The sequence below is a fragment of the Anomaloglossus baeobatrachus genome, unplaced genomic scaffold (genome assembly GCF_048569485.1).
Source record: "Anomaloglossus baeobatrachus isolate aAnoBae1 unplaced genomic scaffold, aAnoBae1.hap1 Scaffold_362, whole genome shotgun sequence".
Classification (NCBI taxonomy): Eukaryota; Metazoa; Chordata; class Amphibia; order Anura; family Aromobatidae; genus Anomaloglossus; species Anomaloglossus baeobatrachus.
Window position 1 is genome coordinate 56501 of NW_027442973.1, and position 23047 is coordinate 79547.

At 46.6% G+C, this 23047-nt stretch overlaps 1 protein-coding gene across 1 annotated transcript in view; it reads right to left on the reverse strand.

Annotated features, from left to right (window-relative positions):
- LOC142273417 (uncharacterized) overlaps positions 1-3457 on the reverse strand; it is a 29241-nt gene extending 25784 nt beyond the window's left edge. The window contains exon 1 of the mRNA XM_075332528.1: positions 3234-3457. The gene's annotated coding sequence lies outside the window, so the exon portion shown is untranslated. The remainder of the gene's footprint in view (positions 1-3233) is intronic.
- Positions 3458-23047: the final 19590 nt, after the last annotated feature.

Here is a 23047-nt window from a genome sequence, read left to right on the forward strand (position 1 = left end):
CGCACACCTCAAACCCCCTCTCAACAGGTGAGAGAAGCTTAGAGAAGTACCCCAAGATTCTCCATTCCCCCCCTTGCAGCTGCAGCAAAACCACAGAGACACTTGTCTCTGAAGTGTGTGCTTGAAGCGCAAAAGGTGCGTTCTTTTCCACCATACTTAACGCAGGTGCGTGTTGTAGATCATGTTTCAATTGTGTGAAGGCTTTTTCCTGTTCAACACTCCAGGGACCAAAATAATCATCATTGTCACCTTTTAAAAGATCATACAAAGGTCTGGCTTTGTCAGCAAAATTTTCAATGAAATCCCTTGAGTAATTTACAAGTCCTAAAAAATGTCTTAGTGCCTTGTGTGATGTTGGAATTGGAAGAGATGCAATTGCCTCTATTCTGTCCTGTAGGGGTCGCCGTGTACCTGGACTTAACAGAACTCCTAAAAACCTGACCTCAGTCTGCATCAGCTTGACCTTTTTGGTATTCAGTTTTAAACCTGCATCATGCAGCAGCTCAAACAATTCTGCAAGCAAGATCACGTGCATCTCCTCATCCTCCGTGCTCAACAAGATATCGTCCACATATTGCAATAAACATTCCGGACGAGAAAATTTCGACAAAACGTTCGCTAGCGCCTGATGAAAAATGCTTGGCGACATACTTGCCCCCTGAGGAAGCCTACAGCATACAAATTGCTGATCGAGGTGGTTGAATGCAAATCGATATTGGCAACTTTGCTCAATCGGTATACTGAAAAAACCATTACTGATATCCAATACTGAGAAATACCTTGCCTTAGCATCCAATCTCGACATCATGTCATGTGTATCAGCTACAATCGGTGCTACATTGGGAGTACACTTATTGAACATCCTCAAGTCCAACAACATCCTATAGCTACCATCGCTTTTCAGAACACACCACAATGGATTGTTACAAACCGAATTTGCCTTACGTATGACACCTTGAGCCAACAATTCCTGTATAATCTTCGACATCGGAGCAACTGACTCCGGAGGCAACTTATACTGACGCTGTGGAGGTGGGTCTCGGCCTTCAATTTTGACAACTACATCCTTCATTGTTCCAACCTCATTCCTGTACTGAGCCCATAAAGAAGGAAACCGCTGTACTAACTCAGTCAATACTTCGTCACCACCAGTTTCAGGCCACAAATGATCTGCTGACACTACATCGGTCAAACAAATGGTCCCGACATGACTATACTCATTTGGATCAATAACTACCGCCTTACAACCGTTAGAATCTTTCCATACTGTTTTGTTACCCAAATCAATAATCCAGCCATGCTTTTCCATAAAATCAGTGCCAATTATATTCTCAGTATCCTGACAACACCAAATATCCATTTTCGTTTTCAAAAAACCAGGTATTTCCAAAGAAACATCCTGCGCTAAAGTCACCTTTGTTCCATTTTTACCACTGAAACCAACAATTGTGCATACAGGGGAATCTGGCTTTAAATGTAAATCAACATTTGTGACACTCAATTGCGCACCTGTATCAAGGAGAAATGTTACTTCCTGACCTTCAAGATTTACCTTTAAAAATGGTCGACCACAGCTATCCATTGAAACTCGAGTGACGAATTCCAGTGGATGCAGCCTGGGGACCGGCTTTGCTAGTCAGGAGGATGGAGAAGGGAGAAGAGCAGCAGGTGTCTTGCCCCTTCCATCCAATCCCTGTATGGTCATTTCTCTTATCTGTCTGGTCAGAGGTGCATATGGTGATTGGTTATTTCTGTTGTCAGTATGAGTGGGCGCGTATGGTGATTGGTTATGTCTATTGTCAGTATGAGTGGGCGTGTATGAAGGTGGAGGTGCTGAAGATGGGGGAGGTGCACTGGATGTGTTTGGCATCAGTCCATTTTCCTTACCCAGCCTTTCCTCAACTCCCGCCCTCAGGAATTTCTTGCATTCCCACTTCAGGTGTCCGGGTTGGCCGCAAAAAAAGCAGTGAATTGTGCTTTTCCTGTTACCCCCCCCTGAATTCTTGTTTTTAGAATTCAACACCGGTCTTTTGTTGTTTTTGATCTGTTTTTCCTGGGATACTAATGTGTCAGTGTTCCCTTCTATCATGGCTATTTTTGATTTTACCTGATTTTGCTTCATTCGTCTACGTATTCTATCAATAAATGATGTGGCCTCTTGTAGACTTTCCATTCTAGAAGCTATTTCGAATGAAGCAGGGTCCAAATATTTAAACTTTTTAACAAAGGCCTTGATCATGGAAGGCGGTTCTTGATCAGATCCGATTTCCATTATCAAACGATATCCTTGCTCGAATTTCACTAGGAAGACAAACGGATCCTCCTGTATGTGTGTCTTAAGGTTTTCTAACAATTCGACTGTTGGGGTAGTCTCTCCTGTGGTAAAGAGAATTAACTGTCTCAGCCTATCTTCCTTTGTGTCATGGATCAGGTCATTGTGTTCGTCAGTCCTAGGTGTTGCTTGTAACCTTTTTGCCATGTGGGAGGGAAGCCATACCCTGTAAATCTTGTTTCTCTGTTCATTTGTTAGATTATATTTATCGGAATGTGACTCAAAAATGTCCGCATTATGGAAGGCGTCCATTTTATCATCATATTTCGGTATGTCTTTAATGATTTTCATTAATTGGTCATGGATTTTAATGTTAAGACGGGCGGCCTTATCATGTAACTTCTTTTTCCGAAGTTCCCCCTCATTCAGAGTCTCGTCCTCGGCCGTATCCAGCCCGTCCGGTACGTCTGAACCTAAACCTGATGCAGGTGATTGGGAAGCATCTGTCGTGTTCTGTCTCGTATTAACAGATACATATTTAATATCTTTCCGTAGTTTTGATATTAAATCTGCTCTTGTTTCCAACTGATCCTCCAGATGTTCGATATGTTCTGCTAATATCGAACAATTTGGACAATCTGTTGCTTCTGAATCTGTGACGTGTGTGTCTGTTGTATTGGACGTGCCTGTTGTTATGGGTGTGTCAGTCACCATGCAGATAGTGTGTGCATATGGCTGTGCCCCACCCACCATGGAGTTGTAAGTGTATACCATACCCAATACATTCTGTATCTTTTTCTGTAACCGATTCACAGTAAAAAACTTTTTATCTAACTTAGTATTCTCAAGTTCACATTGCCGGTACAGATTTGACCATAACTGTGCGTCACTATGTGTATGGTCAAAAGAATACTCTACATGACAGTTACTAGAATAATCATGAATAAAATCCATTTCTCACCAATATGTGATGCTTGTACTTGAATGGCTTCAACCGTCTTATGGATGGATGGTCCTGAGATGGCTTCAACCGTCTTATGGATGGATGGTCCTGAGATGGCTTCAACCGACTTTTGGATGGATGGTCCTGGAATGGCTTTGACACATACGACCTCCGTGCAGCTTGTCACGTTAACCCTCTCTTAGGTTCTGATGTGGACACAGTGTATCGTCGTTCGCCTGCAGCTTGGACAGAAATTACTCACAGACCCACAGACCCCCCTTCTCGGACAAAGGGCAGGGAATGACGTGAGAAAAAAAAAAGAGTCCTTCTGCAAGAATAGGCAGCGTGAAAAAAATCACCTCGCACAGAAAACAGCTGTGTTTCACAATCATTCAGGCTGGTGCTCGCCAAATGTTAAATAATGGGTTTACGGCGACAACTGCATAGCCAGTATATAATGATTGGAGCGAAGATAGGTCAAAAACATATTATGAATTTATTCAGATAAGAGTTGGAGGGTTACAGTCATTAGAGAAAAATAACTGTCTTGGCTTGAGTTAATAGATGGAGACAGATAGAAAAAATAACAGTTCATATCTTACATCGCTGTAGTGTGTAAGCCGTCTCGGGATGGTCTGTAGATGATCTGGTCGGATGAGTCCGTCTTTCTCCTCCCTCCTTCTGCCTCACCCTTTGAAGTGTGGGCTTCTTTTATAACCCAAAACCCCTCCTCCTGATAGCCCTTATCTCTTTACATGGTAACACAAAAACTAACTATCCTAATTTAGTTGAACATTACATCATGTCACGTGGTACGTTTTACCCGCGAAATAAGTGTACTTGCGCACTAGAGACTTGTAACAAAACCTACTTCAATCTATTTATAAACCTTTGAAGCTCGCTGAACTTTGACCTTAGAGTAACAGTAAAACGTTCTCATAGCTATTTCAGCTCTTAGCCCAACATTCTAAACAGAATATAGCACTACTTTGACAAGTTTGACAAACAATGTCAGATGGCTTTGATGAACAACTAGCAGATGGCCTTGGTTTTACCATCTCAAACTTTTGGTTAGCATTTTCCAACTTACAGACTCTCCTTAAAGGGATGGGGCGATATACATATATTTATGAATATATGTAATCCAGTCTATGAATCAATCTCCATAAACTCACTATTTTACACACACCAGATATATAATACCCTGCACCTACCTCCACCTGCAGAGCCGCACACTAGATATATAATAACCTGCACCTACCTCCACCTGCAGAGCCGCACACCAGATATATAATACCCTGCACCTACCTCCACCTGCAGAGCCACACACTAGATATATAATACCCTGCACCTACCTCCACCTGCAGAGCCGCACACTAGATATATAATAACCTGCACCTACCTCCACCTGCAGAGCCGCACACCAGATATATAATACCCTGCACCTACCTCCACCTGCAGAGCCGCACACTAGATATATAATACCCTGCACCTACCTCCACCTGCAGAGCCGCACACCATATATATAATACCCTGCACCTACCTCCACCTGCAGAGCCGCACACCAGATATATAATACCCTGCACCTACCTCCACCTGCAGAGCCGCACACTAGATATATAATACCCTGCACCTACCTCCACCTGCAGAGCCGCACACTAGATATATAATACCCTGCACCTACCTCCACCTGCAGAGCCGCACACTAGATATATAATAACCTGCACCTACCTCCACCTGCAGAGCCGCACACTAGATATATAATACCCTGCACCTACCTCCACCTGCAGAGCCGCACACTAGATATATAATACCCTGCACCTACCTCCACCTGCAGAGCCGCACACTAGATATATAATACCCTGCACCTACCTCCACCTGCAGAGCCGCACACTAGATATATAATACCCTGCACCTACCTCCACCTGCAGAGCCGCACACTAGATATATAATACCCTGCACCTACCTCCACCTGCAGAGCCGCACACTAGATATATAATACCCTGCACCTACCTCCACCTGCAGAGCCGCACACTAGATATATAATACCCTGCACCTACCTCCACCTGCAGAGCCGCACACTAGATATATAATACCCTGCACCTACCTCCACCTGCAGAGCCGCACACTAGATATATAATACCCTGCACCTACCTCCACCTGCAGAGCCGCACACTAGATATATAATACCCTGCACCTACCTCCACCTGCAGAGCCGCACACTAGATATATAATACCCTGCACCTACCTCCACCTGCAGAGCCGCACACTAGATATATAATACCCTGCACCTACCTCCACCTGCAGAGCCGCACACTAGATATATAATACCCTGCACCTACCTCCTCCTGCAGAGCCGCACACTAGATATGTGAAGCCCCACAAGTGCAGTGTCGGTGCATTACCTTCAGGGACTCCACTTGGATGGAACAGTCTGGTAGGAAATCTTCTATTTGTCGTGACGCCACTCTCAGAATTGCGGTCAGTGGGGACCGCCACTGCAGGTTAAGGGATGCCTGGGGCTGATGGTGGGTGCAGTCGGGTGTAGTAGCCTCCTGAGAGTGAGGCAAGCCCCAGGGCCCTGTGTAGATGTGTAGAACCACAAGGCGCAGAATAACTCCACACAAGCAGAATGTCTTTCAGGGGTTTTTACTCACTTCAGATGGCAGGGTGAGTAACCCGGGCGTAGCTGGGATGAACCAGGCTGGAACCAGGTATTCTTCAGGCTGACTTATGATGGTGACTACCGACTCGCCTTCCTTAGCCCTTAGTGGTTTGGGGTAACCCCGACTTTTAGTCCCTATGGGGGTCACCCAGGGAAGTTGCTGAAGCCTCTCTCCCCTTCGGTTGCCGTTTGCTTGTCGCCTGGACCAGATCACTCCAGCTGCTTGCCTCCTGTGAGCTATGGGCCCTAACTGTGGCTACGTGGCTGCGGCTTTTAGGTGTTGTGGTGTGGGCTTTGAGGGCCCCACACCGGCAGGTTTAGCAAGGAAAGGTAGATCTATCCCCGCTCCGGGATCTGCCGCCCGTTTGGGCCTGGTACTCCCTAGCAGTCTCCTTACTTCCCACTCCGTGCTCTCTCTTTAGCTGAAGATGGGTTTCGGGTAGCACTCCTAGGTGACCGTTCTCCCCCGTCGGTAGCCACTGCGCGGACGCTGTCAGACTGCAACAGCCCCAGGGGTCTGCTCTCCTCCGAGCTCCCTGGACTCTGCACTGAACCGGCTCACTGCTCCTCCTCTCCTGTTCTTGCCTACGCCACCTAGAAACCAGGCTCTCTTACCACACCCCTTGAGAGGAGATGGAGGCTTTTGGCCCCCTCCACTATTCCAGTGGAGGTGAAGGCTTTTCCCCCTCCTGGGATCCCCAGGGGTCCTCTCAAAGGTACATGTGTGAGACCTGATCACTATGCGCCTGTGTAGTTACACCTCGGTCAGCCTTCTGGATTACCTGTATTGTACTGTCCCCAGCATGGGTGCAGTACTCAGTGGTGCCTGACCAGGTCAGGGGCGCCACAGATATATAATACCCTGCACCTACCTCCACCTGCAGAGCCGCACACTAGATATATGGTCGTGGTTAAATCCCAGTGGCTAGAAGGACCTGGTCCCTCTGCCCACTGGGAAATAGCCTACTCTATAGAGAGAAAGCTAAATCCCAGTGGGCTAAAGGACCAGGTCCCTCCTTCCACTGGGATTTAGCTTTCTCTATCCAGAGCCGGCTATTTCCCAGTGGGCTAAAGGACCAGGTCCCTCCTTCCACTGGGATTTAGCTTTCTCTATCCAGAGCCGGCTATTTCCCAGTGGGCAGAGGGACCAGGTCCTTCTAGCCACTGGGATTTAGCCTGCGCTCTATGAGAAAGCTAATTCCTAGTGGGCTAAAGGACCAGGTCCTAATGAGTGTTTTAATATGCTTTTTAGTGGGAAAAAAGGACCAGGTCCTTCTGCCCACTGGGATTTAGCCTGCTCTCTATGAGAAAGCTAATTCCTAGTGGGCTAAAGGAACAGGTCCTAATGAGTGTTTTAATACGACTTTTAGTGGGAAAAATGACCAGGTCCTTCTGCCCACTGGGATTTAGCCTGCTCTACATAAGAAAGCTAAATCCTAGTGGGCTAAAGGACCAGGTCTTAATGAGTGTTTTAATACAACTCGTAATGGGGAAAAAAGGACCAGGTCCTTCTGCCAACTGGGATTTAGCCTGCTCTGTATGAGAAAGCTAATTTTTAGTGGGCTAAAGGACCAGGTTCTAATGAGTGTTTTAATACGATTTTTAGTGGGAAAAAAGGACCAGGTCCTTCTGCCCACCGGGATTTAGCCTGCTCTCTATGAGAAAGCAAATTCCTAGTGGGCTAAAGGACCAGGTCCTAATGAGTGTTTTAATACGATTTTTAGTGGGAAAAAGGACCAGGTCCTTCTGCCCACTGGGATTTAGCCTGCTCTCTATGAGAAAGCTAATTCCTAGTGGGCTAAAGGACCAGGTCCTAATGAGTGTTTTAATACGATTTTTAGTGGGAAAAAAGGACCAGGTCCTTCTGCCCACTGGGATTTAGCCTGCTCTCTATGAGAAAGCTAATTCCTAGTGGGCTAAAGGACCAGGTCCTAATGAGTGTTTTAATACGATTTTTAGTGGGAAAAAAGGACCAGGTCCTTCTGCCCACTGGGATTTAGCCTGCTCTCTATGAGAAAGCTAATTCCTAGTGGGCTAAAGGACCAGGTCCTAATGAGTGTTTTAATACGATTTTTAGTGGGAAAAAAGGACCAGGTCCTTCTGCCCACTGGGATTTAGCCTGCTCTCTATGAGAAAGCTAATTCCTAGTGGGCTAAAGGACCAGGTCCTAATGAGTGTTTTAATACGATTTTTAGTGGGAAAAAAGGACCAGGTCCTTCTGCCCACTGGGATTTAGCCTGCGCTCTATGAGAAAGCTAATTCCTAGTGGGCTAAAGGACCAGGTCCTAATGAGTGTTTTAATACGATTTTTAGTGGGAAAAAAGGACCAGGTCCTTCTGCCCACTGGGATTTAGCCTGCTCTCTATGAGAAAGCTAATTCCTAGTGGGCTAAAGGAACAGGTCCTAATGAGTGTTTTAATACGACTTTTAGTGGGAAAAATGACCAGGTCCTTCTGCCCACTGGGATTTAGCCTGCTCTACATAAGAAAGCTAAATCCTAGTGGGCTAAAGGACCAGGTCTTAATGAGTGTTTTAATACAACTCGTAATGGGGAAAAAAGGACCAGGTCCTTCTGCCAACTGGGATTTAGCCTGCTCTGTATGAGAAAGCTAATTCCTAGTGGGCTAAAGGACCAGGTTCTAATGAGTGTTTTAATACGATTTTTAGTGGGAAAAAAGGACCAGGTCCTTCTGCCCACTGGGATTTAGCCTGCTCTCTATGAGAAAGCTAATTCCTAGTGGGCTAAAGGACCAGGTCCTAATGAGTGTTTTAATACGATTTTTAGTGGGAAAAAAGGACCAGGTCCTTCTGCCCACTGGGATTTAGCCTGCTCTCTATGAGAAAGCTAATTCCTAGTGGGCTAAAGGACCAGGTCCTAATGAGTGTTTTAATACGATTTTTAGTGGGAAAAAAGGACCAGGTCCTTCTGCCCACTGGGATTTAGCCTGTTCTCTATGAGAAAGCTAATTCCTAGTAGTGGGCTAAAGGAACAGGTCCTAATGAGTGTTTTAATACGACTTTTAGTGGGAAAAATGACCAGGTCCTTCTGCCCACCGGGATTTAGCCTGCTCTACATAAGAAAGCTAAATCCTAGTGGGCTAAAGGACCAGGTCTTAATGAGTGTTTTAATACAACTCGTAATGGGGAAAAAAGGACCAGGTCCTTCTGCCAACTGGGATTTAGCCTGCTCTGTATGAGAAAGCTAATTCCTAGTGGGCTAAAGGACCAGGTTCTAATGAGTGTTTTAATACGATTTTTAGTGGGGAAAAAGGACCGGGTCCTTCTGCCCCCTGGGATTTAGGCTGCTCTGTATGAGAAAGCTAATTCCTAGTGGGCTAAAGGACCAGGTCCTAATGAGTGTTTTAATACGACTTTTAGTGGGAAAAAAGGACCAGGTCCTTCTGCCCACTGGGATTTAGCCTGCTCTACATAAGAAAGCTAATTCCTAGTGGGCTAAAGAACCTGGTCCTAATGAGTGTTTTAATACAACTCGTAATGGAGAAAAAAGGACCAGGTCCTTCTGCCAACTGGGATTTATCCTGCTCTCTATGAGATAGCTAATTCCTAGTGGGCTAAAGGACCAGGTCCCAATAACTGTTTTAATACAAGACTCAGTGATCTAATGGACCAGGTCCTTCTGCCCACTAGGATTTAGCCTGCTCTCTATGAAAATGCTAAACTCTAGTGGGCTAAAGGACCAGGTCCCTAGGGGCGTTTTTAAAATGGACACACTTGGCTAAAAACCATGTTATCATGCCAATTGGGATTTATTTTACTGTATCTGTAGATTATGTGCAGTAGAATCATAGAATGTTATAGTTGGACGGGACCTCCAGGGTCATCAGGTTCAACTCCCTGCTCAAAGCAAGATTCACTATATCATCCCACACAGGTGTCTGTCCAGTCTCCTTTTTACGTCTTCCATTGAAGGGGAACTCACTACCTCTTGTGGTTCCAGTCATTGATCACCCTCACTGTCAAAAGGTTTTTATTCCAAAATCTAATCTGTGACTCTTCCCAATCAGTTTCATTCTATTGCTTCTATTCTTTCCTTGTCCTTGTCCTTGTCAACCCTAGTTCGACAGCCTTTGAGATATTTGCAGACGGCTATTAAGATTCCACTCCGTTTTCTTTTTTTCAAGCTAAACATTCCCAAATCCTGTAACCGTTCCTCATCGGACAGTTTATAGACCGGTCACCATTCTGGCTGCTCTTCTCTGAACTTGCTCCAATTTGTTGCTGTCTTTTTTTAAGACATGGTGCTCAGAATTGCAGATGAGGTCTGACCAAAGAGGAGTAGAGGGTGATAATTACTTCACGTGATCGATGGCTGGACCATATATGACAAGCTTTTCTCCCCCTATTCACCTTTTGTGTCTCCCCTATTTCCTCATAGAATGTAAGCTTACGAGCAGGGCCCTCACTCCTCCTGGTATCTTAATTTTGTTATTTTGTATTCTCATATTGTCTGTACATGTCCCCTCTGAACTGTAAAGCGCTGTGGAATATGTTGGCGCTATAGAAATAAAACTTATTATTATCTGTGCTTCTGTTATTACATTGCAAAATTGTGCTTGTCTTTTTTGCTGCTGCATCACACTGTTGACTCATGTTCAGTCTGTCATCTATCAGTATGCGATTAGTATATTAGTGGTACTAGATTTGAAAGTGTTCACATTATTTGTTTTCACATTGACTAAGTGATAAGGAAGACTACAAAGTAAGCTCTTAGGTTGCATGTACAGCAGCTGACGCAGTGTCAGCCCGCCTGTGGAAATGTGAGTGTGCTCTGCAGGAGAATGCAGCAGCCCGCGCCTACTATCAGGGTTCAGTGTGCTACCTACTTTTGCTTTTTTCTCCCTATGAAGAACATTCTGGCCACAGGAACATAAATTGACATGCTGCAGCTTGGAAAGCTGCGCCACATGTAAGTTTACGGAGCAGAGAAAAGAAGCACCGTGGGCAAGAGATTTCTATAAATCCATCCACTGTGCTTGTACTGTAGAACGCAGCATTCTGTATGCAAACAAACACGCTACTTCCAAAACGTTGCAAACACTGACTGTGCAAATACACTGTGTGCAGAATTATTAGGCAAATGAGTATTTTGATCACATGATGCTTTTTATACATGTTGTCCTACTACAAGCTGTATAGGCTTGAGAGCCAACTATCAATTAAGTAAATCAGGTGATGTGCATCTCTGTAATGAGGAGGGGTCTGGTGTAATGACATTAACACCCTATATAAGGTGTGCTTAATTATTAGGCAACTTCCTTTCCTTTGGCAAAATGGGTCAGAAGAGAGATTTGACGGTCTCTGAAAAGTCCATAATTGTGAGAGGTCTTTCAGAGGGATGCAGCAGTCTTGAAACTGACAAACTTTTGAAGCGTGATCACCGAACAATCAAGCGTTTCATGTCAAATAGCCAACAGGGTCGCAAGCAGCGTGCTGGGCAAAAAAGGCGCAAAATAACTGCCCATGAATTGATGAAAATCAAGCGTAAAGCTGCCAAGATGCCATTTGCCACAAGTTTGGCCATATTTCAGAGCTGCAACGTTACTGGAGTATCAAAAAGCACAAGGTGTGCCATACTCAGGGACATGGCCAAGCTAAGGAAGGCTGAAAAACCACCACCTCTGAACAAGAAACATAAGATAAAACGTCAAGACTGGGCCAAGAAATATCTTAAGACTGGTTTTTCAAAGGTTTTATGGACTGATGAAATGAGTGTGACTCTTGATGGGCCAGATGCTGGATCAGTAAAGGGCAAAGAGCTCTACTCCGACTCAGACGCCAGCAAGGTGGAGGTGGGGAACTGGTATGGGCTGGTATCATCAAAGATGAACTTGTGGACCTTTTCGAATTGAGGATGGAGTGAAGCTCAACTCCCAGACTTACTGCCAGTTTCTGGAAGACAACTTCAAGCAGTGGTACAGGAAGAAGTCGGTATCGTTCAAGAAAAACATGATTTTCATGCAGGACATTGCTCCATCACATGCATCCAACTACTCCACAGCGTTGCTGAACAGTAAAGATCTAAAAGATGAAAAAAATAATGACATGGCCCCCTTGTTCACCTGATCTGAACCCCATAGAGAACCTGTGGTCCCTCATAAAATGTTAGATCTACAGGGAGGGAAAACAGTGCACCTCTCGGAACAGTGTCTGGGAGGCTGTGGTGGCTGCTGCATGCAATGATGATCGTAAACAGATCAAGCAACTGACAGCATCTATGGATGGTCGGCTGCTTAGTGTCATCATAAAGAAAGGTGGCTATATTGGTCACTCATTTTTTGGGGTTTTGTTTTTGCATGTCAGAAATGTTTATTTCTAAATTTTGTGCAGTTATATTGGTTTACCTGGTGAAAATAAACAAGTGAGATGGGGATATATTTGGTTTTTATTAAGTTGCCTAATAATTCTGCACAGTAATAGTTACCTGCACAAAGAGATATCCTCCTCAGATAGCCAAATCTAAAAAAATCCCCACTCCAACTGCCAAAAATATTAAGCTTTGATATTTATGAGTCTTTTGGGTTGATTGAGAACATAGTTGTTGATCAATAATAAAAATAATCCTCTAAAATACAACTTGCCTAATAATTCTGCACGAGGTGTAAATGTACACCCCCAAACCAGATTGAGCACCGTCTTCACTGCGGTGATGTTCTATGCTGTTTGGCTGTGACATCACGTCAACATTGCTGCAGCCAATCACAGATCTCCGTGGCTCATCCGATGTAGCTGGAACGAGTTGCTGAGGTCAGTGATTGGCTGGAAGAGACCAATGTCTTGATGAAGACACTTCTGAACGTTACTAAAGTTTCTTGTTGTGTTACACATGGAGTCGAAGGAAAGAAAAAAAATTAATGAATAGTTAATCAGGATAAGACCTTTAGTTGCAGGGCGCCCTTTGCAGATGTTTTTTTTCTTTCAACTCACTATTACAAACTTTGCTATGTAAGGTTTATTCCCTTTAAAGTGGTTATTTTATGAAATAAATCTATTCACAATGATGTACATGCTGCCATAATCACCATATAGGTGAAATGTGTCTGACCGCAGCTTGTAATGTATTCCATGTAATAGGGCGGTCGTTCAATGCTTCATAACTTCTGTCAGGGCCATCAATCACTAGTGAGTAGTGCTATGCCAGGTAATAAAATGAAGAGGTAAGGCTGTGGTGCAGTCAGAGGTCATTCTCATACCTCCTGTCCATCTGCCACACATTACACACCGGCCAGGTAATAAAATGAAGAGGTAAGGCTGTGGTGCGGTCAGAGGCCGTTCTCATACCTCCTGTCCGTCTGCCACACATTACACACCGGCCAGGTAATAAAATGAAGAGCTAAGGCTGTGGTGCGGTAGAGGCCGTTCTCATACCTCCTGTCCGTCTGCCACACATTACACACCGGCCAGGTAATACAATGAAGAGCTAAGGATGTGGTGCGGTCAGAGGCCGTTCTCATACCTCCTGTCCGTCTGCCACACATTACACACCGGCCAGGTAATACAATGAAGAGCTGAGGATGTGGTGCGGTCAGAGGCCGTTCTCACACCTCCTGTCCATCTGCCACACATTACACACTGGCCAGGTAATATAATGAAGAGCTAAGGATGTGGTGCGGTCAGAGGCCGTTCTCATACCTCCTGTCCATCTGCCACACATTACGCACCGGCCAGGTAATATAATGAAGAGCTAAGGCTGTGGTGCGGTCAGAGGCTGTTCTCATACCTCCTGTCCATCTGCCACACATTACACACCGGCCAGGTAATACAATGAAGAGCTGAGGATGTGGTCCGGTCAGAGGCTGTTCTCTACCTCCTGTCCGTCTGCCACACATTACACACCGGCCAGGTAATATAATGAAGAGCTAAGGCTGTGGTGCGGTCAGAGGCCGTTCTCATACCTCCTGTCCATCTGCCACACATTACACACCGGCCAGGTAATATAATGAAGAGCTGAGGATGTGGTGCGGCCAGAGGCCGTTCTCATACCTCCTGTCCATCTGCCACACATTACACACTGGCCAGGTAATATAATGAAGAGCTAAGGATGTGGTGCGGTCAGAGGCCGTTCTCACACCTCCTGTCCATCTGCCACACATTACACACCGGCCAGGTAATAAAATGAAGAGCTAAGGCTGTGGTGTGGTCAGAGGCCACTCTCTCACCTCCTGTCCATGTGCCACACATTACACACCGGCCAGGTAATAAAATGAAGAGCTAAGGCTGTGGTGCGGTCAGAGGCCATTCTCATACCTCCTGTCCATCTGCCACACATTACACACCGGCCACTGTCACAGGTCTGGGAAGTTAACGAACAGCAATTCCATCTTTAGGCCCTGTGCGCACGCCTCGTATTTTGCTACATTTTTTGGTGGTTTGTTGCCCAAAACTGCATGCATTGTCTTCCCCAGCAAAGTCTATGAGAACTCAGACAGGCTGTGCACACGTCGCTTCTTTGTTCCTTGCAGTTTTTGTGGAATGAAAAAGCAGCAGCATGTCACTTCTTTCTGTGTTTTGGAGGACTGGCAGATCAATCCCCCGCTGGCTCCAGGTCAGCGGGGGATTGATCCCCGGTGTCTGGTCAGATGCTTGTCCCCATAAAAAATCTATGGGGACCAGAATCCGGCACAAAGCGGTAGGAGCAAGCACTTCTTACTCACCGATCACCAGCGCGGCTGTCACACTGCTCCCGCTGCCTCTCATTCTTCTTCCTGGGCCGCTCATTAGGATCATACATATTCACGGCTTCCCCTGCCCACTGGTGGCTGTGATTGGTTGCAGTCAGATGCACCCCCACACTGACTGACAGCTGTCTGACTGCAACCAATCACAGCCGCCGGTGGGTCTATATTGTACAGTAAAATAACAGCGTGCAGTCCCCTCAATTTTGATACCCAGCTAAGGTAAAGCCTCACAACTGGTGGCTGGAATTCTCAGACTGGGGAGGCCTATGGTTATTAGGCTGCCCCCCCAGCCTAAAAATATCAGCCTGCAGCCTCCCGGATCGCTGCATCCATTAGATGTGACAATCCCAGCACTTTACCTGGATCATCTTGATTGCCCTGGTGTGATGGTAATCGGGGTAATAAGGAGTTAATAGCAGCCCATAGCTGCCACTAAGTCCTAAATTAGTGATGGTAGAATCTATGAGACCCCATAGAAGAGAGGAAATCCAGAAACAGCTTAATTAACCCCTTCACGACCTTTGACGGATCTAGCCGTCATGGTGCCCTGGTACTTAAAGACCCATGACGGATACATCCGTCATGGCGGAATCGCGGCACCAGAGCACCGGGCACCGCGATCGGTTTTAAAAAACTGTAGATTCGGGAAGGAGAGGACTTGTACCTGATCTCAGGAAGGGTGGTGTCTCCTTCCCGGACCTACAGAGGCTGTGATTGGCTGACGAACGCCGCTCAGCCAATCACAGCCAGTGTTATGTTTCAGCCATTGAAAATGGCTGAAGCATTGAAATCCAACTATGTCAGTGCAGCTTCAGCACTTGCCATTGGCTGGAGCTCAGTGAGCTTTACTGTACCCGCCCCCAGCTCTGATTGGAGAGATCGGCCTTGTGACCGATTTCTACAAGCAGCACCGTGCATCTGGGACCGGGTGAGCTCGCTGTAGGAGATCGCTCTCCTTAGCTTTTCCCTCCGTGGAATCTGAGGAGAGCGATCCCTGCGGGTGCCCATCTGTGAGTCACAGCCCCCGATCCACCGCTGCCCTGCTCCATGTGCTTCGCCCCTGCTCTCCCGCTGCGCTCCTGCACATGACGCCGCTACTTTTCCGCTTCGCTCCTGCATGTTACGCCGCTACTCAGCAGTAAGAGAGCAGCGGCAGGAGAGCAGCGGAGTCAGATGCATGGGGGCATCTGACGCCGCTGCTCTCCTCACGCTGCGCCCCCCCCCCCCGCATCTGACGCTGCTGCTTTCTTTCTGCTGCCAGCTTGTATCTGCCGCTCCACCGCCCCTGCATCTGCCACTGCACTCTCCCCATCAGCCGCTCCACCGCCCCTGCATCAGCCACTGCACTCTCCCCATCAGCCGCTCCACCGCCCCTGCATCAGCCACTGCACTCTCCCCATCAGCCGCTCCACCGCCCCTGCATCAGCCACTGCACTCTCCCCATCAGCCGCTCCACCGCCCCTGCATCAGCCACTGCACTCTCCCCATCAGCCGCTCCACCGCCCCTGCATCTGCCGCCGCACTCTCCCCATCAGCCACTGCACTCTCCCCATCAGCCGCTCCACCGCCCCTGCATCAGCCACTGCACTCTCCCCATCAGCCGCTGCACTCTCCCCATCAGCTGCTCCACCGCCCCTGCATCTACCGCCGCACTCTCCCCATCTGCCGCCGCTCTCTCCCATCTGCCGCTGTGCCCCTGCATCTGCCACCTCACTCCCCCATCAGCCTCTGCGCCCCTGCATCTGACACCTCACTCCCCCATCAGCCTCTGCGCCCCTGCATCTGACACCTCACTCCCCCATCAGCCTCTGCCCCCTCCCTGATCTGCTGCCTGCTCTCTCCCATCCCCTTAATCCTCTGCCCCCTTCCTCCCTCCCGGATCTGCTGCAATCCTGCTGCCTAGATCCATCCTGTAAGGTAGCTATCCCCAATCTCACCTCCCACTCCTCTTCCACCCTTCCCCTCGCCCCCCCTTCCTCCGCCGCTCCTGCATCCGTTGTGCCCTCACCCATCCTCCACCGCTCCTCCATCCGCCACGCCCTCTCCCATCCATCCGCCGCGCCCTCTCCCATCCTCCGCCGTGCCCCCTCTCCCATCCTCCGCCGCTCCTGCATCCATTGTGCCCTCTTCTATCCTCCATCCATCTTTTTTCCATCCCACCTAGTCCCCCCCTTTTTGCAGCACATCCGTGCGTTCGTCCTAATTTTTTTTATGCAAACTAAGAAAGAAATACAAATAAACTTAGTTTAGGGCCAGTAAAATTATACTGTAGTAATCGTCAACTACAGTATTTTTTAATGAATATTGTAAGGGTCAGCCCAGTGCCACACATGAGAGCGATGCACAAGTCTCACATCGCATCATCCGGCATGGTCATTCTCTTCCAGACAGGAGTGTGCGGCTGTGATGCGTTGCGAGATTTGTGCATAGCTCTCACGTGTGGCACTTGCCTTAGTGTCAGTTGCAGGCGCTCATATATATATATATATATATATATATATATATATATATTTTCTTTTTTTTACTGACGTCTGTATTTTTTATTTTGCCAAACTAATATTTCTTTGTATGGGGGGGGGTTCTAGTTTCCAACATGGGGTCACATGTGGGGGAGCTCAACTGTTTGGGCACATCAGGGGGATCTCCAAACGCAACATGGTGTGGCTAACGATTCCAGCTAATTTTCCATTTAAAAAGTCAAATGACGCTCCTTCCCTCTGGAGCTCTGCCGTGCGCCCAAACAGTGGTTTTCTGCCACATATGAGGTATCATCGTACTCAGAACAAATTACCCAACAAATTTTGCGGTCCATTTTATCCTGATACCCCTGTAAAAATTAAAAAATTGAGCCTAAAATAACATTTTTGTGGAAAAAAAAAGTACTTTTTTGTTTTTATGCCTCAATGTATGAAGCACCTGAGGGTTCAAAGTGCTCATTATCCATGTAGATTTATGCCATGGGGGTCTAGTATCCAAAATGAGGTCACTTGTGGGGGAGCTCAATTGTTTAGGCACCTCAAGGGGTCTCCATACGCAACATAGCGTACGCTAATAATTCCAACCAATTTTGCTGTGAAATGGCGCTCTCTCTTCTGAGCCCCGCCGTGTGCCCAGACAATTACTTTCCACCACATATGAGGTATCTGTGTACTCAGGAGAAATCGCACAATACATTTTATGGTGCATTTTTTCCTGATACCCTTGTGGAAAAAAAAGCTACCTGGTTGAAATAACAATTTCATGGTAAAAAAAAAAAATATATATATTTTCACGGCTGAACATTCTAAACTTTTGTGAAGCCTCCAGGGGTGCAAAGTGTTCATTAAACATCTAGATAAATTCAATGAGGGGTCTAGTTTCCAAAATGGGGTCACTTGTGGGGGAGCTCCATTGTTTAGGCACCTCAGGGGGTCTCCAAACACAACATGGCATCCACTAACGATTCCAGACAATTTTGCGTTTGACAAGTCAAATGTTGCTCCTTGCCTTCCGAGCCCTGCTATACGCCTAAACATTTGATTTCCACCACATATGAGGTATCTGCGTACTCAGGAGAAAATGTACAATACATTTTATGTTGCAATTTTTCCTGATACCCTTGTGAAAAAAAAGCTACCTGGTTGAAGTAACAATTTCATGGTAATTTTTTTTTTTTTTTTTATTTTCACTGCTCAGTTATTAACTTTTGTGAAGCCCCTAGAGGTTCAAAGTGCTCAATAAACATCTAGATAAATTCCATGAGGGGTCTAGTTTCCAAAATGGGGTAACTTGTGGGGGAGCTCCATTGTTTAGGCACCGCAGGGGATCTCCAAACGCAACATCGCGTCTGCTAATTATTCAAGACAATTTTGCTTTCAAAAATTCAAATGATGCTCCTTCCCTTCCGAGCCTTGCCGTGCACCCAAACAGTTGATTTCCCCCACATATGAGATATCGGTGTACTCAGGAGAAATTGCACAATTAATTTTATGGTGCATTTTTCCTGATACCCTTGTGAAAATGCTAAATTTTATGGCTAAAATAACATTTTTGTGTAAAAAAGTAAAATTTTCATTTTTTTCCTTCCACATTGCTTTGGTTGCTGTAAAGCTCCTAAAGGGTTAATAAACTTTTTGGATGTACCTTTGAGCAGTGTGAGGGGTGCAGATTTTAGAATGGGGTCACTTTTGGGTATTTTCTGTCACCTAGGCCTCTCAAAGTCACTCCAAATGTGATGTGGTACCTAAAAAATTTTTTTTGTAAATTTTGTTGGAAAAATGAAAAATTGCTGATGAACTTTGAACCCTTCTAACTTCCTAACGGAAATTTTCTTTTTTCGAAAATTGCACTGGTATAAAGTAGACAAGTGGGAAATTTTATATAGTAACTATTTTGTGTGACATATCTCACAGATTTATGGGCATAAAATTAAAATTTTGAAAATTGCGAAATTTTCGCCAAATTTCCAAAATTTTCACAAATAAACGCAAAAAATATCGGCCTAAATTTACCACTGACATGAAGTACAATATGTCACGAAAAAACAATCTCAGAATCGTCAGGATCCGTTGAAGCGTTCCAGATTATAACCTGTCAAAGTGACACTGGTCAGAATTGTAAAAAATGGCCGGCTCTTAAGGTAAAAACAGGCTGGGGGCTGAAGGGGTTAAAAGAAACTTTATTAAAGACAGTGGGAAAAAAAAGTACACCCTGTCCATCACCGCGTCTCACACAGATGACTGCTCTTAATCATGACAATATCAAAGTGAATGCGGCCACTTATAAACCCACACAACCTCTGAGGGGGGAACAAACAACCGTCACCGAATCATCAAATTCACCAAGACACCAGCAAATGACAACTTACAAGAATAGAGGATTACAAGAGGCATCAATACAAACATTATATAAGTACACCCATATAATACACAGCACAGAGAATATATAAGTACAACCCATATAATACACAGTACAGAGAATATATAAGTACACCCCATATAATACACAGCACAGAGAATATATAAGTACACCCCATATAATACACAGTGCAGAGAATATATAAGTATACCCATATAATACACAGTGCAGAGAATATATAAGTACACCCCATATAATACACAGCACAGAGAATATATAAGTACACCCCATATAATACACAGTACAGAGAATATACAAGTACAACCCCATATAATACACAGCACAGAGAATATATAAGGTACACCCCATATAATACACAGTGCAGCGAATATATAAGTACACCCATATAATACACAGTGCAGAGAATATATAAGTACACCCCATATAATACACAGTACAGAGAATATATAAGTACACCCCATATAATACACAGTACAGAGAATATACAAGTACACCCCATATAATACACAGCACAGAGAATATACAAGTACACCCCATATAATACACAGTGCAGCGAAGTATATAAGTACACCCCATATAATACACAGTGCAGAGAATATATAAGTACACACCATATAATACACAGTACAGAGAATATATAAGTACACTCCCATATAATACACAGTACAGAGAATATACAAGTACACCCCATATAATACACAGCACAGAGAATATATAAGTACACCCCATATAATACACAGTACAGAGAATATATAAGTACACCCATAATAATACACAGTACAGAGAATATACAAGTACACCCCATATAATACACAGCACAGAGAATATACAAGTACACCCCATATAATACACAGTGCAGAGAATATATAAGTACACCCCATATAATACACAGTGCAGAGAATATATAAGCACACCTCCCATATAATACACAGCACAGAGAATATATAAGTACACCCCATATAATACACAGCACAGAGAATATATAAGTACACCCCATATAATACACAGTGCAGAGAATATATAAGTACACCCCATATAATACACAGTGCAGAGAATGTATACACAGAGATATCCTCTTATGTCACTTGTGGGATTCTCTCCAATAGATGAAACCCTTCATATCAGTGGATGAGGAAGAATTCTCTGTGGAGCCGATATTGCCCCGAACTCTATAAAGAAAAATGACCAATAATGTAGTAATAATAATAATAATAATGCCACAAATTCCCATAAACTGTGTATAATGAATGCGCTGATAATCACCTGCTAATAAACCCATCAGTAATCAGTCACAGATCATTGTGGAATTCAGCCCTTTGTGATCTCTGGCTCCAGCTTTAATATCCAATGGGCTTCCCTTACATATATAGTGACCCGCTCCAATCCCCTCCCTCCTGGATCTATCCCCCCGCTCCATGCCTCTAACGGGAAAAGACAACAGGACCCCGGGTGCTGCTCTGCGACTCCCCCACAGACAGAGCATTGCATTCCCCCCCTTCCCCAGGCAGAGCATCGCACCCTCTCTCTCTCTCCCCCTTCCCACAGGCAGAGCATCGCACCCTCTCTCCCCCCCTTCCCACAGGCAGAGCATCGCACGCTCTCTCTCCCCCCTCCCCACAGGCAGAGCATCGCCAGACCTCTCTCTCCCCCCCCTTCCCACAGGCAGAGCATCGCACCCTCTCTCTCTCCCCCTTCCACAGGACAAGCATCGCACCCTCTCTCTCTCCCCCTTCCCACAGAGCATCGCACCCTCTCTTCTCCCCCCCTTCCCACAGAGCATCGCACCCTCACTCTCCCCCCCTTCCCACAGGCAGAGCATCGCACCCTCTCCCCCCCCCCCCTTCCTACAGGCAGAGCATCGCACCCTCTCTCTCCCCCCTTCCCCCAGGCAGAGCATCGCACCCTCTCTCTCTCCCCCCTTTCCTACAGGCAGAGCATCGCGACCCTCTCTCTCCCCCCTTCCCCCAGGCAGAGCATCGCACCCTCTCTCTCCCCCCCCCCTTCCCCAGGCAGAGCATCGCACCCTCTCTCTCCCCCCTTCCCCCAGGCAGAGCATCGCACCCTCTCTCTCCCCCCCCCCCCTTCCCCCAGGCAGAGCATCGCACCCTCTCTCTCCCCCCCCCCTTCCCCCAGGCAGAGCATCGCACCCTCTCTCTCTCCCCCCCCCTTCCCCCAGGCAGAGCATCGCACCCTCTCTCTCTCCCCCCCTTCCCCCAGCAGAGCATCGCACCCTCTCTCTCTCCCGCCCTTCCCCCAGGCAGAGCATCGCACCTCTCTCTCCCCCCCTTCCCCCAGGCAGAGCATCGCACCCTCTCTCTCTCCCGCCCTTCCCACAGGCAGAGCATCGCACCCTCATCTCCCCCCCTTCCCACAGGCAGAGCATCGCACCCTCTCTCTCCCCCCCCTTCCCACAGGCAGAGCATCGCACCCTCTCTCTCCCCCCCTTCCCACAGGCAGAGCATCGCACCCTCTCTCTCCCCCCCTTCCCACAGGCAGAGCATCGCACCCTCTCTCTCTCTCCTCCCCTTCCCACAGGCAGAGCATCGCACCCTCTCTCTCTCTCCCCCACTTCCCACAGGCAGAGCATCGCACCCTCTCTCTCTCTCCTCCCCTTCCCACAGGCAGAGCATCGCACCCTCTCTCTCTCCCCCCCTTCCCACAGGCAGAGCATCGCACCCTCTCTCTCTCTCCTCCCCTTCCCACAGGCAGAGCATCGCACCCTCTCTCCCCACAGTCAGAGCATCGCACTTACTGCTGCACACTATTGCCACCCAGAGACGGTGACCTACAATCCCTTTTTATTTCCCCCTGAGGCTCATACATGATAAGCTCCATCAGATATTACCTCCTGTTATATCACACCCAGGGCTGGAAACAGCAGAAGCAGGGAAGAGGGGAAACATCCTGCTGCTTGTACCGCAACTGCGCACTGACTGCCGGGAACTACAGGCTCCTCCCACACAAGAGGCCGGTCACATGGGTGTGACGTCAGCAGAGGTCCTTCTGGCCACTGGGTGGGATCTAGACTCTACCGGAGGTAGGTGCAGGGTGTCTGTTATTTTGGGGTCATCATTCTCATTAACCTTTTCATGTCTCAGCTATTTTCACCTTTAACCAGTTCAGGACCAGTTTTCCGCTATTCCTGACCGGCTCATTTATATTCAGTTTAACCCGTTAAGGACGGAGCCAGTTTTGTACTTCATGACTCGGCCATTTTCTACAATTCTGAGCAGTGTCACTTTGACAGGTTTCGAGAGGTAACGCCAAAAAGTGGACCCCACAGTTTATTACCCACTTTCTTATGAGCGTGCTGGTACCCCTCTGTTTGGACAAATGGGAGGAGCCGGAACAGAAGGAGCTATATGTGAATTTTGGAAAGGAAATTTGGCTGAAATAGATTGCAGGCCCCATGTAGCATTTGCAGGGCCCCCAAGGTACCTAAACAGCAGAAACCCCCCACAAGTTACTCCATTTTGATAACTAGACCCCCTCAAGGATTTTATCTAGATGTTTGGTGAGCACCTGGAACCCCCGGAGGCTTCACAGAATTTTATAACATTAAGCCATGAAAATTTAAAAAAACAAAACATTTTTACCACAAAATTATTACTTTA